The sequence below is a fragment of the Tasmannia lanceolata genome, unplaced genomic scaffold (genome assembly GCF_043159265.1).
Source record: "Tasmannia lanceolata isolate RefF3 unplaced genomic scaffold, GAP_Taslan_0.1 ptg000037l, whole genome shotgun sequence".
In the NCBI taxonomy this organism is placed as follows: domain Eukaryota; kingdom Viridiplantae; phylum Streptophyta; class Magnoliopsida; order Canellales; family Winteraceae; genus Tasmannia; species Tasmannia lanceolata.
In genome coordinates, this window is record NW_027518714.1 from 47,044,193 (window position 1) to 47,060,897 (window position 16,705).

At 39.0% G+C, this 16,705-nt stretch overlaps 1 long non-coding RNA gene and 1 pseudogene across 3 annotated transcripts; one reads left to right on the top strand and one right to left on the bottom strand.

Moving 5' to 3' along the window:
* The first annotated feature begins 6,269 nt into the window (after positions 1–6,269).
* LOC143861496 (cytochrome P450 71A9-like) lies at positions 6,270–10,459 on the top strand (annotated as a pseudogene).
* Positions 10,460–11,575: 1,116 nt separating this feature from the next.
* Positions 11,576–12,949, bottom strand: LOC143862590 (uncharacterized). 3 transcript variants are annotated; one of them, XR_013240371.1, is made up of 3 exons: positions 12,599–12,949; positions 12,175–12,423; positions 11,576–11,907 (listed from the first exon to the last, which is right to left on the bottom strand). It is a non-coding gene; the product is annotated as an uncharacterized LOC143862590 (long non-coding RNA). The 3 variants fall into 3 exon arrangements; XR_013240370.1 differs by having other exon boundaries at positions 11,577–11,907; positions 12,593–12,947; XR_013240372.1 differs by having other exon boundaries at positions 11,578–11,907; positions 12,743–12,944.
* Positions 12,950–16,705: the final 3,756 nt, after the last annotated feature.

A 16,705-nucleotide genomic window follows, 5' to 3' on the forward strand; every position in this document is an offset into this window, starting at 1 on the left:
GTGTCTTTTCAGTGTGAAAAACACCTCTACAGGGCACCTTTCCAGAATGTTTGAAATCTGACCGTTAGATCGCACCCATTGATATTGAACGGTCCTGATCGATCCTAGATGTGACTGTTGGCTTGAGTAAAACCTCTCTCCAACCTAGTCATCGTTAGATCAACCATCTATGGTGTGGATCGCACCCCCTTGGCACATGACCGTTGGGGAAAGGGACACAACCCATTTGATCACACCCTTTGACCGTTGGAGTCATGGGTCCGTTGGGCCGACCGTTAGGCCCGAACCGAAACGGGCCCACCGTTAGGCCCGAAACGAAGCCCAACCCAACTGAACCATTCAGCTTGATGGGCCTGCGAACCATTTGACCCACCCATCCGACCGGTCCACCTTCATCTTGATCCAACGGTGCAGATCAAATCTGGAAAAATTAAAGGCTCCAATCGCTCCTCGCGACGTTGCGTACGTGCGAAGTGCAAAGTGCGCCTAGAAAAGCGCCAATAAAGCGCCACTATGCGCCCTATAGCCCATTGCCCACGCCGCGCGCGTGCGTGCGCGTGTGCGAACGGTGCGTTGCACCGTCCCGCGGGTCCAACCATGGGTTCAACCCAATGTGCAATCAACAAGAGTTAGAAAAGGTAGTGCTTTATAAGCCCTTCTCTTTCTTTTCTCTCATCCGATGTGGAACTATCTTTTTCAACTACACTTCTACATCCTTTTGTAAAAGCAAATATTTCTAAGAAAACTTTTTCTTTTTCCCAAACGCTTTTGATAAAACATTTTCCAAAACACTAAAACATCTAATATACATGATTTTGAAAATGCAAAATCACTAACAATCCCCCACCATTTTCAAAATCAAAGAAAATTTTCTCATCAGGCTTGGAAATCTTATGCATAGATGAAGGTATCTCTCGATTTGAACCTTCACTTAGTGAGGACATATCAAAGTTAACCAGAATTGCATAGTAGACGTATCTTTGAACTAGCTATTCTATTTGGTTAACCGGATACGTCTCACACACAAGATTTCACCTCTTTGGGCAATTTCTAAAACCGACACATGAACTGGCCTTGTGTCTATATCTTGGTTTCATGAGCGCTCTAGAGACTAGCCAGGTCTCATAGGAAGCGGCACCACTTCCACACTCACATAGGTAGGCTTATCAAGAGTGCCCCTGTAACTAAGACACTCCAACAATATGTTATAAGCCTATTAAGAGTTTAAATACTCAGCCTTCTCCTTTTAAACATTACAGGTACCAAGCACTTTACCTTGGGATGGCAAATAATACAGATTATAGTGCTTGCAATCACTCCATATGATGTACTTGGACTCATTGAACTCAAGACTTGATGTTTATTCAAGTGTTGAGTTGATGTTCCATCATTGGTGACTATTGGTTAATGGCTTTAACCCCATCCCTAATGATGTTTTACACACCAGATCTCTTGCAAGAGCTTTAGTGAATGGATCGGCCAAGTTTTGGCTCGATCTCACAAAATCAATAGTTACTACTCCATTAGTAAGTAACTCTCTTATAGCACTATGTCTAAGTCCTATATGTCTGGACTTACCATTATAAACATGATTATATGCCCTTGATAGTGTGGCCTGACTATCACAATGGACATAAATCGATGGCATTGGTTTAGACCATAACGGAATTTCCAATAACAAATTCCGAAGCCATTCCGCCTCTTTACAGCATGCTGCCAGAGCTATAAACTCTGCTTCCATAGTTGAAGTTGTTATGCATGTCTGTTTCTTAGAGGCCCAGGAGACTGCTCCCCCACCAAGGGTGAAAATCCACCCACTGGTTGATAAATGGTCTATACGCTCAGTTATCCAACTAGCATCAGAGTATCCTTCTATTACAGTTGGATACCCACTATAACATAAACCATAGTCTATAGTTTTCTTTAAATATTTTAAAACTCTATAGACTGCATTCCAATGAGAAAAACTAGGATTACTGGTAAACCTACTAAGTTTACCTACAGCATATGCTATGTCTGGCCTAGTACAAGTCATAGCATACATAAGACTACCAATTACACTAGCATACCCTAGTTGAGAGATAGTCCTGCCAGTATTAAGATACAACTTTATATTTGGGTCAAAAGGTGTTGAAATGGGTGAACATTCAAAATGGTTAAACTTTTTAAGAACTTTCTCAATATAATGTGATTGTGTTAGAATAAGACCATTATCCTGTCTTATGATTCTAATACCCAAAATCACTTCAGCTTCACCCATATCTTTCATATCAAAGTTTTGAGAAAGATATGATTTAGTACTTTGCTTGCAATATCAGTACCAAAAATTAACATGTCATCAACATATAAACAAATAACAACACCTTTGCCACCCTTAAATTTACTGTATATACATTTATCTGACTCATGTATCTTATAACCATTTGATAAGCTTACATACTTTATGCTCTTGGCCTGGCAGAATAAATCCCTCAGGTTGTTCCATATACACTTCTTCATCAAGTTCACCATTTAAGAATGCGGTTTTAACATCCATCTGGTGAATGTGAAGTTTGTATATGGAAGCAAGGGCAATCAACACTCTAATGGTAGAAATCCTAGCAACAGGTGCATATGTGTCAAAGTAATCAATACCGGGTTTTTGAGTAAACCCCTTGGCAACTAACCTTGCCTTAAACTTTTCTATGGTCCCATCTACTTTGATCTTCTTCTTGAAGATCCATTTACATCCTATAGGTTTAGACCCAGGTGGTAGATCAACCAAAATCCAAGTTTTATTACCCATGATAGAATCCATTTCGTCATTAATTGCTTCTTTCCAAAAAGCAACATCTTGTGACTTTATGGCTTCTCCATAGGTTTGAGGGTCACTTTCAATGCTTAAGTTTAACAAGACAGAACCTTGGAGTTTTTCCCTTGTCCCTTCTACTAGGTAGGTTACAAAGTCAGGGCCAAAACTCATATCCCTTCTATCTCTTGAACTTCTTCTTATTTTACTAGGTTGTACACTAGGTTCACCAACTTCTGTTTGTGATTCTAAAGGATGATCTACAGAAGTTGTAGGTTCAATTTCTTTAGGAATTGAAGTGAACCTATTTTCATAGAAAAAGGCATCTCTAGATTCAATTATGGTATTGACATCTATGAAATCATTAGGTTCTATAACTAAGAACCTATAGGCCTTACTGTGACTAGCATATCCCAAAAAGATACACTCAATACCCTTTTCACCTAATTTTCTTAACTTAGGTTTAGGGACTTTAACTATAGATCTACAACCCCAAACTTTAAGGTAAGTTAAGTTTGGTTTTCTTTTCTTCCACAATTCATAAGGGGTTATATCAGATTTCTTACTTGGTACCCTATTCAAAATGTGACAAGCTGAAAGTAAGGCTTCACCCCAAAAACTTTTATTTAAACCAGAATTAACAAGCATAGCATTAATCATTTCAGTAAGTGTCCTATTCTTCCTTTCTGCTACACCATTTTGTTGTGGTGTATAAGGGGTAGAAGTTTCATGGACTATGCCTACTGATTCACAGAAATGAGGAAAGTGATATTCACCACCTCTATCTGATCTGAGACATTTAATGCTTGTTATACATTGGTTTTCTACTTCAGTTTTATAAATCTTAAATTTTTCTAAAACCTCATCTTTATGACTAAGTAGATAAACATAACAGTACTTAGAATAATCATCAATAAATGTAACAAAGTACTTTTTACCTCCCTTTGTGGGAACACTATGTATGTCACATACATCACTATGAATTAAATCTAACAAGTTAGAAATTCTATCTACTTTAGGAAATGACTTAGTGATTATCTTGGTTTGCATGCATGTTTTACATCTATCTACTAAGTCATTTTCATATTTAGGAATTAAGGTTAACTTAACCATATCATTCATTTTCCTAGTATTTAGATGTCCTAAACGATTATGCCATAAAGATAAAGAAGAATCCAAAACATAAGCAAAGACATTCACTTTATTGATATTAATTTTGAACATCCCTTCATACATATATCCCTTCCCAACAAAAGTACCCCCCTTAGAAAGAATGAACTTGTCAGATTCAAATACAAGTTTGAAGCCATTCTTGTTGAGAATGCTTCCAGACACTAAGTTCTTTCTAACTTCTGGTACATGGTAGACACCGGTTAGAGTGAGTCGCTTGCCGGATGTGAACTCAAGTTCCACCTTGCCCTTCCCTTTGACTTCTGCTGTCGACGAATTTCCCATGTATAACACGCTTCCATCTTCAACTGTTTCATAAGTTGAAAACAGGTTCCTGTCTTTACAGACATGCATCGTCGCACCAGAGTCAATCCACCAATCATTGCCATCTTCAAGCATATTTGCCTCTGAAATCATGGCGACAAACTTTTCTTTGTCTGTTGGTGCACCCGACTTCTTATCCTTAAGAAGTCGGCACTCACTCTTGTAATGGCCTGGTTTGCCACAGTTGAAACAAGCACCCTTTCTTTTCTTATTCTTATTAGTATTCTTTTCAGGGTGTTTGTTTCTCTTCCAATTGCCTTTTCTTTGTTGGTTCGAATTCTTGACATTTTCCACCAAATGGATCTTAGAGGATACAGTTTCATTTTCTTTCTTGTCTCTGATTCTTGACTCTTCCTCAATCCTGAGGCATTGAGCCAAGTCTTCAATAGACATTTCCTCTTTCTTGTGTTTTAGACTTTTTCTAAAGTCTTTCCAATTTGGTGGAAGTTTGTCAATAATTGACGGGACAATGAAGGAATCATCAAGAAGGATGCCTTGCAAATGAATTTGATTAATTACATGTTGTATTTCATGTAATTGATCAATAACAGACTTATCATCTACCATTTTAAAATTTAAAAATTGACTCACAGTGAATTTCTTGCTACTGGCATCTTCCGCCAAGTATTTGGCTTCAAGTGCATTCCAGATTTCACTTGCTGATCCCATGCCTTGATATATGTCAAATAGTGTATCTGACATAGCATTTAAGATGTGCCCTTTGCAAATGTAGTCATCCTGTTCCCACTTCATCCTTGCACGAGCCTCCGCCAAAGTTTCATTTTCATTTGCTGACGGCTTTAGAGTAGTGAGAACATGGACCACTTTGAGTGATGTCAAAATGAAGTGCAACTTCTTCTGCCAGCGCTTGAAATTTCCTTTGTCGAAACGTTCGAGTTTGACAAAGTCTTGGGTCATTTGACGAACTGAATAAAGTGCCATTGAAACAACAGTAGAAAATCTTGTCTTAAGATTGTTGGAAAATTTGTTGAGGGTACTGTTGATGATAGAAAACAGAAACTTGTTGCTTCAAGGCGTGATATCACTTTCCTTAAGACAAGATTCGCCCCCACTAGTAGTGTGCAAAGGGGATCCGCGAATTGCCTCCAAGATACAATGAAGCCTAGTAGGGAAGCCCTACTAATGTTTGATGACGCGTAGCACTAGCGGAATCAAACCCGAAATGCCCTTCCGAAATTTCAAGCCTTAGAGAAATCTCTAGATTCTGTTTCTGCAGAAAAACAGTATCTAGAACAGTAAACAAAAGAAAAACAGTATGTAGAAATACTTGGGGATTTTTGTAGGAGTGTAGAAGAGAGTGTAAAGTCAGTCAGAATTGCCAATTCGATTTCTATATGAAATGACTGAAGTTTGCACATTTTTATAGACCATCTGGTGTCTTTTCAGTGTGAAAAACACCTCTACAGGGCACCTTTCCAGAATGTTTGAAATCTGACCGTTAGATCGCACCCATTGATATTGAACGGTCCTGATCGATCCTAGATGTGACTGTTGGCTTGAGTAAAACCTCTCTCCAACCTAGTCATCGTTAGATCAACCATCTATGGTGTGGATCGCACCCCCTTGGCACATGACCGTTGGGGTACGTGCGAAGTGCAAAGTGCGCCTAAAAAAGCGCCACTATGCGCCCTATAGCCCATTGCCCACGCCGCGCGCGCGCGTGCGCGTGCACGTGTGCGAACGGTGCGTTGCACCGTCCCGCGGGTCCAACCATGGGTTCAACCCAATGTGCAATCAACAAGAGTTAGAAAAGGTAGTGCTTTATAAGCCCTTCTCTTTCTTTTCTCTCATCCGATGTGGAACTATCTTTTTCAACTACACTTCTACATCCTTTTGTAAAAGCAAATATTTCCAAGAAAACATTTTCTTTTTCCCAAACGCTTTTGATAAAACATTTTCCAAAACACTAAAACATGTAATATACATGATTTTGAAAATGCAAAATCACTAACACTTGATTGGTTGTCTTCCTTATCTACTTCTCCTTCTTTCTCTCGTTCTCTTGCTTTCCACACTCAAAAACAAGAATTCAAGACAATCAGACCTACCTCCAGGACCCCCTCAACTTCCCATCATTGGCAACTTGCACCAGCTTGGTGGGTTGCTCCATCGCTCTCTATGGTCAATCTCTAAAATATATGGCCCCCTCATATATCTTCAACTTGGCCGCGTACCAACCCTAGTTGTTTCCTCTCCCAAAGTTGCAAGAGAAGTCCTAAAAACTCATGATCTTTATGTCTGCAACCGGCCGTCTCTCATCACCTTCAAAAAGCTCTCATACAACTTCTTAGACATCGCCGGCGCCCCCTACGGCCAGTATTGGAGGGAAATGCGCAAGTTTTCTATTCTTGAACTCCTTAGCACTAAAAGGGTCCAATCTTTTAGCTTCATAAGGAAGAAAGAGGTTGAAGAAATGGTTAAATTTATAACCCAATCATCTTTTTCTTCGCCTTCGAACTCTGTCAATCTCAGTGAGCTTTTGCTTACTCTTGTCAACAACATAACTTGCAGAGCTGCCTTTGGTAAGAGTTATCAAGGAGTAGATGAGATTGAGAAAATTAGATTTCATGGAGCTATTGGGGAAGCTGCATTAATGTTTGGCACCACTTTCGTTGAAGACTTCTTACCGTGGCTGTGGTGGGTTGATGTGCTCACAGGATTGAAGGGGAGGCTTGAGAAGAATTTCATGGATTTGGATAATTTCTATGAGAGAGTCATTCAAGAGCACCTTGACCCCAACAGGCCTAGACCGGAGCAAGAAGACTTTGTTGACGTCTTGTTCCACGTCTAGAAGGATCTTCATCTCACCAAAGATCACATCAAGGCAGTCCTTATGGTCATCCCTCTCGTTCCTCTCATGGGTTTTCTTCTGATTGGGCCTATTTATTAAATGGGATTTGCTAGGGACCATCGGAAAAGACATTTTGTTGGGTGAGAAACCAGCAACATAGGCTCAGATTTTGTCTCATTCATTTAGACATCTGAGGTGGCTGCTTTCTCATGCAACAAGCATTCCGTGAAAATGCCTTCTGCAATGGTCCCTAGCAAATCCCTAATCAAATTCTTCGAATAATTTTTTTTTTTTTTTTTTTTTTGTGTTAAGGGGTGCTACTCGGGCCAGGTTGGATGGGGTTGAGGTGAACCTAGCCCAACTTGAGGTAGCATTGCCTCCACGCTAATCCGACTGAACCCAAGCCTCAGGTCAACCCTAACCCAACCAGCCTCAAAATTTGTCAACCGTAACCCAACCCGTCTAACCCGATTTTCCAAATCTGGTCGGGATGGGTTCGGGTTGGCCGGGACAAAAAATAGAAAATACACTAAGACCATGTTTTGATTGCCAGATATACATTTCTCATCAAATTTTTTTTTTCTCAGGAAAATTTGTCATTTCCTTAATTTAGAGAGAAACAATATGATTATGGTAATATTATCATTAATTGAAGGTCCCTTTAAAATAAAAATTGAATAGGGTTAGTTCAATTTATGTTTTTTCATGCGTAAAAAAAGTACGAAATTTTACAAATATTTCATCTTTCCCAACTTTTTTAGAATTTTCTTGCAATCCAAACAAGCAAAGAAGACAATCCTAAGATTATCGCAATGGGGTATGGTCCCGGTTGGGTTTACCAAGACCTCAACCCCAACCCAACCAGTAGTTAAGTACGGTTCAGTTAAGGTCCAACTTCAACATAACCTATGGAAAAGATTCTGGAGTTCACTCAAAGCTGGAATATAGAACTGTGGTATTTTGATATTTTGCACAAACGCAACCGTATTTTGATATTTGCACAAACACAGCTGTCTTTTCTTCTTTAATTGGCTCATGAGAGCTTTTAGGGAAATGTAATAATCTTTTGAGTGTTGACAGTTCTTTAAATAATAAAAGACAAAATAGTTTGTGAAAATATAAAAATATGGTTGTGCTGATATCATTTACATTTTCTTTTTCCCACATCTAAACATGCCCACAGTAGACATACATGCTGCCAGGTACACAAGGAGCACCAGATATCATTTCTATTTCTTGATTTCTACTGCCAGTTCAGACTTAATTTAATTATGGAACTGAGACTCTTTTTTGCTTCTCTTGTCTAGGATGTTTTGATTGTGTTAGTGATTTTGCATTTTCAAAATCATGTATATTACATGTTTTAGTGTTTTGGAAAATGTTTTATCAAAAGCGTTTGGGAAAAAGAAAAAGTTTTCTTGGAAATATTTGCTTTTACAAAAGGATGTAGAAGTGTAGTTGAAAAAGATAGTTCCACATCGGATGAGAGAAAAGAAAGAGAAGGGCTTATAAAGCACTACCTTTTCTAACTCTTGTTGATTGCACATTGGGTTGAACCCATGGTTGGACCCGCGGGACGGTGCAACGCACCGTTCGCACACGTGCACGCGCACGCGCGCGCGCGGCGTGGGCAATGGGCTATAGGGCGCATAGTGGCGCTTTATTGGCGCTTTTTTAGGCGCACTTTGCACTTTGCACTTTGCACTTTGCACTTTGCACTTTGCAACGTCGCGAGGAGCGATTGGAGCCTTTAATTTTTCCAGATTTGATCTGCACCGTTGGATCAAGATGAAGATGGACCGGTCGGATGGGTGGGTCAAATGGTTCGCAGGCCCATCAAGCCGAATGGAGCCTTTAATTTTTCCAGATTTGATCTGCACCGTTGGATCAAGATGAAGATGGACCGGTCGGATGGGTGGGTCAAATGGTTCGCAGGCCCATCAAGCCGAATGGTTCAGTTGGGTTGGGCTTCGGTTCGGGCCTAACGGTGGGCCCATTTCGGTTCGGGCCTAACGGTCGGCCCAACGGGCCCATGACTCCAACGGTCAAAGGGTGTGATCAAATGGGTTGTGTCCCTTTCCCCAACGGTCATGTGCCAAGGGGGTGCGATCCACACCATAGATGGTTGATCTAACGATGAGTAGGTTGGAGAGAGGTTTTACTCAAGCCAACAGTCACATCTAGGATCGATCAGGACCGTTCAATATCAATGGGTGCGATCTAACGGTCAGATTTCAAACATTCTGGAAAGGTGCCCTGTAGAGGTGTTTTTCACACTGAAAAGACACCAGATGGTCTATAAAAATGTGCAAACTTCAGTCATTTCATATAGAAATCGAATTGGCAATTCTGACTGACTTTACACTCTCTTCTACACTCCTACAAAAATCCCCAAGTATTTCTACATACTGTTTTTCTTTTGTTTACTGTTCTAGATACTGTTTTTCTGCAGAAACAGAATCTAGAGATTTCTCTAAGGCTTGAAATTTCGGAAGGGCATTTCGGGTTTGATTCCGCTAGTGCTACGCGTCATCAAACATTAGTAGGGCTTCCCTACTAGGCTTCATTGTATCTTGGAGGCAATTCGCGGATCCCCTTTGCACACTACTAGTGGGGGCGAATCTTGTCTTAAGGAAAGTGATATCACGCCTTGAAGCAACAAGTTTCTGTTTTCTATCATCAACAGTACCCTCAACAAATTTTCCAACAGATTGCTGGCACAGACACAGGTTCAGCAGTGATAGTCTGGGGAATGACAGAGCTTATAAAAAACCCAGGAGCTATGAAGAGAGTACAAGAGGAAGTTAGAAGAATTGTCGGAAAGAAAGAGATGGTGGAAGAAGCTGATCTTCACCAACTTCATTACTTCAAGGCTGTGGTGAAGGAGACTATGAGGTTGCACCCTCCTGCTCCAGTGTTCCTTCCACATGAAACTATGGAAAAATGTAACATTGGTGGGTATGAAATCTTACCCAAAACTAGAATTTTGATCAATGCGTTCGCTATTGGAAGAGATCCTGAATCGTGGGATAACCCAGAAGATTTCAAGCCGGAAAGATTTATGGATTGCTCTATTGATTACAAAGGGCATGATTTAAAGATTTATGGATTGCTCTATTGATTACAAAGGGCATGATTTCGAGTTCATACCCTTCGGAGCTGGTAGGAGGGGTTGCCCGGGTATGTATTTTGGAATGGTAACGGTTGAGATCGCCCTTGCGAACCTTCTCTACTCGTTTAACTGAGAATTGACTGTTGGGATGAATATTGGAGACGTGGATATGGAGGAGGCACCTGGTTTAGTTATGCACAAAAAAATTGCCCTTGACCTTGTGCCCATAAAAAAGTATGTAATGGGCAAATAAAGGCACTATACCTATTATTTTCATGCTAATGTTACTTACTTGGATATTGAAAAAGATATATAATACTAGTTTTCTATGCCTCTCTACATTCTCATTCCATGTTTTATTAGACTAGTAAAAGTGCACGTGTGTTGCACGTGGGTATTTTACATAAAACAGCAAAATACATGTTGAGATGGATACATTCATAAGACGTTGCTGCAAGCCTGCAACTACCCAAAAACAAAAACTCCACATTTGGGCTAGAAAAAAGTTGTCCAAATGCAATGCACTCTTGTCCTCGGTTCCAATTGCAAGGTTACTACTGTTTCCTTTCATTCAGGAAGTATAATTTATGGATCATTTGGGTATCCACTTGGGTTTCAGAACTCCAAGGGGGATAGCCATGATTAGAACATGCCTAAACTGCATAAGCAACCTTTCAAACCAAAACATCAAAGAAATATAGGATTCAATAGTAGGTGCCTCCCACGGACATGCATATTGTTACACAGAACCAGGGCATTCCCAACTTCTAGCATGTCAGCAGAGCATAGAGCACGGGCTAGCGCTTGACATCTCCAGATAGTCGCTTGTATTTATAAACGACAGGACCAATTACAAGAATACAGCTTATAAGGGGGGCGCATGCATACTGCGAGAGGGGGGCGGGGTGTGAAAATATCATCCCCCTATTAATATTTACCGTGCACTCCAAATTAGAGAGGCTAAACCTCCAAATATATAGTTTTTTTTCTGCACCACGAACCATTTGTAAAGTCCAATTTCCTTACACATTTCATATTATGTGCAAACATGACTACCTAAGATCTTGATTTACTCAAAAGTTAGCTACATAAATAAAAGCAGCAAATCTATATAAAGCAAGTTGATCAATGGACATATACATATTCTTTATTCTTTATGTACAATGCATACACATAATCCAATAACGCTGTTTCACTGGCACCCAGAAGCATGTGTCTCTTGAATCAATCCAACAATCCCAACATGGGTGAGAAAGCATAATCACAGATGGCCTGAATAAGGAATAAGCAATAAGTAGTTTTGCAATTTGGTCATTAAGACAATCAAGATTAAGTATAATTTCCTAATCATTCAATTGAGTCATTTTCGGTTTAATTTTCCTTTTCTTAGCCATAATATTTTTCTGCCGAGAGAATTTACCTTGAACAAAAGATTATATGCAATGCGTTCCGTTCCTAGGGCTAAGATGGCAGCACTTGAGGGGCAAAGGTTCAACATCATATTTCCTCGTGGCAGCGGCATACACATGTTTTGTTGTTGTGACACATGTAGTTGATGCTGCTCTATGGACAATCATACCTAGACCAATCTGAAATCCTCTCCTGGATATCTAGGATATCTAAACTGGAGAAGACCAATCTGAAATCCTCTGCTGGATATCTGAACTGCAGGATGAGGCCCTGAAGCTTGCTGAGTTTGATCTGCATTGGAACAAAATAATAATTTCAAATAGTGCCAAATAATAATTTTTTTGAACCGGTAATACTGCCAAATAATATCTTGAATGTTTTTTATGTTATTTCAAAGATTCAGTAACACCAATCACTTGCTTAACATAACAGAAACACATGAACTAAATACATGTTTTTGAACAAAAAACTTTTTAAAAATGTGGAAAAATACTTTATATGAATGACAGAGGTTCCCACAATGGGGAGAACATGGTTAAAAAGAAAAGGAAATTATACCTTTAAAATTCTCCTATACCCAACGAACAAAACCCATCTCTTGAACTCTTCATTTGATGTGATTTATTTTAAGTTTGTAAATGGCCATCGCTTAAACTCTTCATCTGATGTGGTTTGAGTTTGCAAATAGCCATGCAGCATTTGTTGTTTTGACCATATATTTTGTGGGGACTACTTCAGGAGTTCCAAAGACATTCCAAAATCTCAATGTCTCATCCCCTGCTACGGAGGCTACTATTGTGCATCTATCTGGGCTCGGAGAAGAATTGAATAAAAAAGTTAGAGACAATCAAAACCCAGAGAATTAAAGAAACCTATATCTAACATCTTAAGATTCCATAAGAAAAGAAAGAGCTGTATTTGTATTCATAACTTAGCCATGAACAGAGCTCAAGAAGAATGACAGTAGTTCAGTAACCTTAACCATTGAGGGATATTTCCACAATGTGAGTTGATTCAGACTGAACCCATGAGAGGTCAACAGTTCCCTCTCATTCTTGCTCCATAGCAAAGATCAAAATTGTGAGCCAGTATCAACAGAATCCAAACAAGGAATTTAAACAAGTACCTGTGTGACTGTTCCAAAACTTAATAGACCTATCTCTAGTACCCCCACCAGAAGTAATCAAATTGCTTTGGAATGCATATGTCCCATATGTGAAAGAGATTATCGTTCCCCCCACTTACTACTTGTTGGCCCAAACCTGACGACTTCAGCCCACAAACCTCTTGTTCATGCCCTCTATATGTTTCAATGATAGGATGTGATTGTTCCAACAAAGAGAACCGACACATGATCGGGCCTGCTTTGCATAGTTCTCTGTTGCAGAAACACAGGCAAATGAGAATTAACAATAACAGTCAGATCATCATCAACATATCCCTAAAAGAGGGTGTCTTTTAGAAATTTGTTAACAAAAAACCACTGCTAAGAAGATAACATTTACTAGTGGCAGAAATACTAAGGGAAATAGCAGACGGGAATGAGAAAACATATACCTTTCGATTAGCAGTGGAATCCCATAGCTGGGCCTCAGAACTGTTCAAGCCCACGGTAATATGTTGTCCTTTAGAGGGGTGTGAATTATCCTACAGGGGTGCAAACTTATCATCACCCTATAGATATAGACGATAGGGGAACACATTAACACAGCCGCCCTCCTTGGGTCATCCAATGATTTTTGGTTACTTGGTTGATTGAACGAGCAACTGTTCGCTTAGATACTCGTTAATTCCCTCTTTAGATGCCACCAAAATTAGTCATTAGCAAAAAAAGTTATTTGAATTTACCTAGTCAAATGAGACATTAAGGCCTCTTTGGAAGCCATTAACTATATCATTTCTAAGATAATAATATCCATTATTTGCAAATAACTTATTTAACTTCAAAGCCGTTAAAAAACTTATTTAACTTCAAAAGAAATTGCATATGACATTATATGCAAACAAATTGAAAATGTGAAGGTGAAGCAAAGTATTATTACCTTGATGTAGAGTTGAATCCCCTTGTAGTAAACCCGATGCACGTGGTTAACAGGTGATTGCGCACATCCATAGGGATTAGTCCCGCCTTAAAATAGGGTGGGGATACCCTATGTCATATATATATATATATATATATATATATATATATATATATATATATATATATTCATTTATATTTATTCATTTATATTTATTACAATATTAGTAATATTACCCTTGTGTAAAATCCTGTATTATAGATAGTAGTGTAGTATTCATGCTTTGTATGTAATGTTCTTCCCCTATTTTCATGTCCAAAGGTTCTGACAACAGAGGAGCCACTGCCAACTCCACTCTGTAATCTTAAGAATTTGACCATAAAGACAGGATTAGACAAATCTGAGATTCCAGGAATTGCCTACTTGCTTAGAAGTCCTCATAATTTGGAGTATATTTCCATTAAAATAGGTTTTGGAAGGCGTGCCAAGTTGAGTACCTCCATGAATTGCTTCTTTTTAGTTTCAGTTGTATCATTTTTCATAACACTGATCAATGGTTTTGCTTAATGACATACTTTTCTTAAGTTACTGTTTAAATTGACTTAAAGTTTATATGTTGTGATTGGATTTTGTCTTTACAGAGCTTCGCCGATCCTGAAATTCTAAAAAAGTATTACTGGGAGTCACAAGGGCCACCTTCCGTTTGCCTATTATAGTATTATGTCATCTCAAATTCATAAATATTAGAGGATTTACTGGATCAGAAAATGAAATGAGTTTAGTGAGATATTTGCTCGCACATTCAATGGTCTTGGAGAAACTTATCATGAAGGGACCTGATGATACCTTGTTCGGGATATCTCGAGGAAATTCTAGGATGAACTACAAGCTAATTCAGAAAGTGTTAGCTTTTGATAGAGCCTCAACAATTGCAGAATTAATGATTTAATAAATTAGGGAGATTTTTTCTTGACTGAGTGGATGCACCTATTGAATATTTGTTTGGGGCATCTTCCTATTGAAGCTCAATTGAAAAATTAGATGCACCTACTGAATACAAAATTTCCCATTAGCCCTTCAAGACGAAAAGTTCAATTGCAATTCAATTGTTGAGACCATATATGAAAATTTCGGGATTTATATTGATAATTATTTTGTATTTTATTTATGTTTATTCGAGTTATGAAATAAAACATTGTCGTAAAATTCATTTTACTATGAAAATCAAGTTTGTTTAGGGACACGAGCTCCAATTAGACCCATCTGAAGCATCCCACAAGTACACTGTATTTCCAAGGGCCATTGTTAAGATATTGCTACTACTCCAATTCAGCAAGTTCAAATAGTAGTTATCTACAATTTTTTGGGTATCTAATTTCCCCACTGCAGACTGTAAGATCATAAAAGGATGATCAGTTAAAAAAACTGTGAAACAACCAATTACCTCAAAAGCTTAGGCTCTTAGTGTTCGTGTTATTTAATCTTTTATCCTTCCACTTTGCACTTTAATATTTCCAGATTTGATCTGCACCGTTGGATCAAGATGAAGGTGGACCGGTTGGATGGGTGGGTCAAATGGTTCGTAGGCCCATCAAGCCGACCGGTTGGGTTGGGCTTCGGTTCGGGCCTAATGGTTGGCCCAACGGGCCCATAACTCCAACGGTCAAAGGGTGTGATCAAATGGGTTGTGTCCCTTCCCCCAACGGTAAAGTGCCAAGGGGGTGCGATCCACACCATAGATGGTTGATCTAACGATGACTGGGTTGGAGAGAGGTTTTACTCAAACCAACAGTCACATCTAGGATCGATCAAGACCGTTCAATATTAATGGGTGCAATCTAACGGTCAGATTTCAAACATTCTGGAAAGGTGCCCTGTAGAGGTGTTTTTCACACTGAAAAGACACTAGGTGGTCTACAAAATGTGCAGAATTCGGTCATTTCAAAAAGAAAAAACGAATTGGAAATTCTGACAGACTTTACACTCTCTTCTACACTCCTACAAAATCCCCAAGTATTTCTACATACTGTTTTTCTTTTGTTTACTGTTCTAGATACTGTTTTTCTGCAGAAACATTATCTAGAAATTTCTCTAAGGCTTGAAATTTCGGAAGGGCATTTCGGGTTTTGATTCCGCTAGTGCTACGCGTCATCAAACATTAGTAGGGCTTCCCTACTAGGCTTCATTGTATCTTGGAGGCAATTCGCGGATCCCCTTTGCACACTACTAGTGGGGGCGAATCTTGTCTTAAGGAAAGTGATTTCACGCCTTGAAGCAACAAGTTTCTGTTTTCTATCAACAACAGTACCCTCAATTTTTTCAACAATCTTAAGACAAGAGTCGTCTACTGTTGTTTCAATGTCACTTTATTCGGTTCGTCAAATGACCTAAGACTTTGTCAAACTCGAACGTTTCGACAAAGGAAATTTCAAGCGCTGGCAGAAGAAGTTGCACTTCATTTTGACATCACTCAAAGTGGTCCGGGTTCTCACTACTCTAAAGCCGGCAGCAAATGAAAATGAAACTTTGGCGGAGGCTCGTGCAAGGATGAAGTGGGAACAGGATGACTACATTTGCAAAGGGCACATGTAGACTTTGATATCACATATGACAACATTCACATAATTAAAAGTTACATTGTTTTAGGTGAAGTTCTAACCTATCCGGAAGGAAAAGGCAAGAAAAGTATTCCCGGGTTACAAAAAGAAAAGGATCCACTATGCACGGTACTTGAGATTGCCCATTTTCTTCTCCTATTTTTTAATACCTATATCAATTCCCAACATTTATCAAAAAACCACCTTTGTTTTTTTTGTCCAGGACCAAGATTTCAAATCAGATGACCTCAGTTTGGAAGAAGTTACATAACTTTCTTGGTTGAGCTTAGTTTGGAAGAAGTCACATAGCTTTCTCATCACTTTTGACTTGAGAATCAGATGACTACGCTTTTTGTTTATAAAATATGTTAATATTACATGTAAATTAACTACATACATCTAGTTTTTAACCCTATGTATATTTTAACTACAGCTTTGTAAATAGAAGTTACCTTGTGTTTATATCTTGAC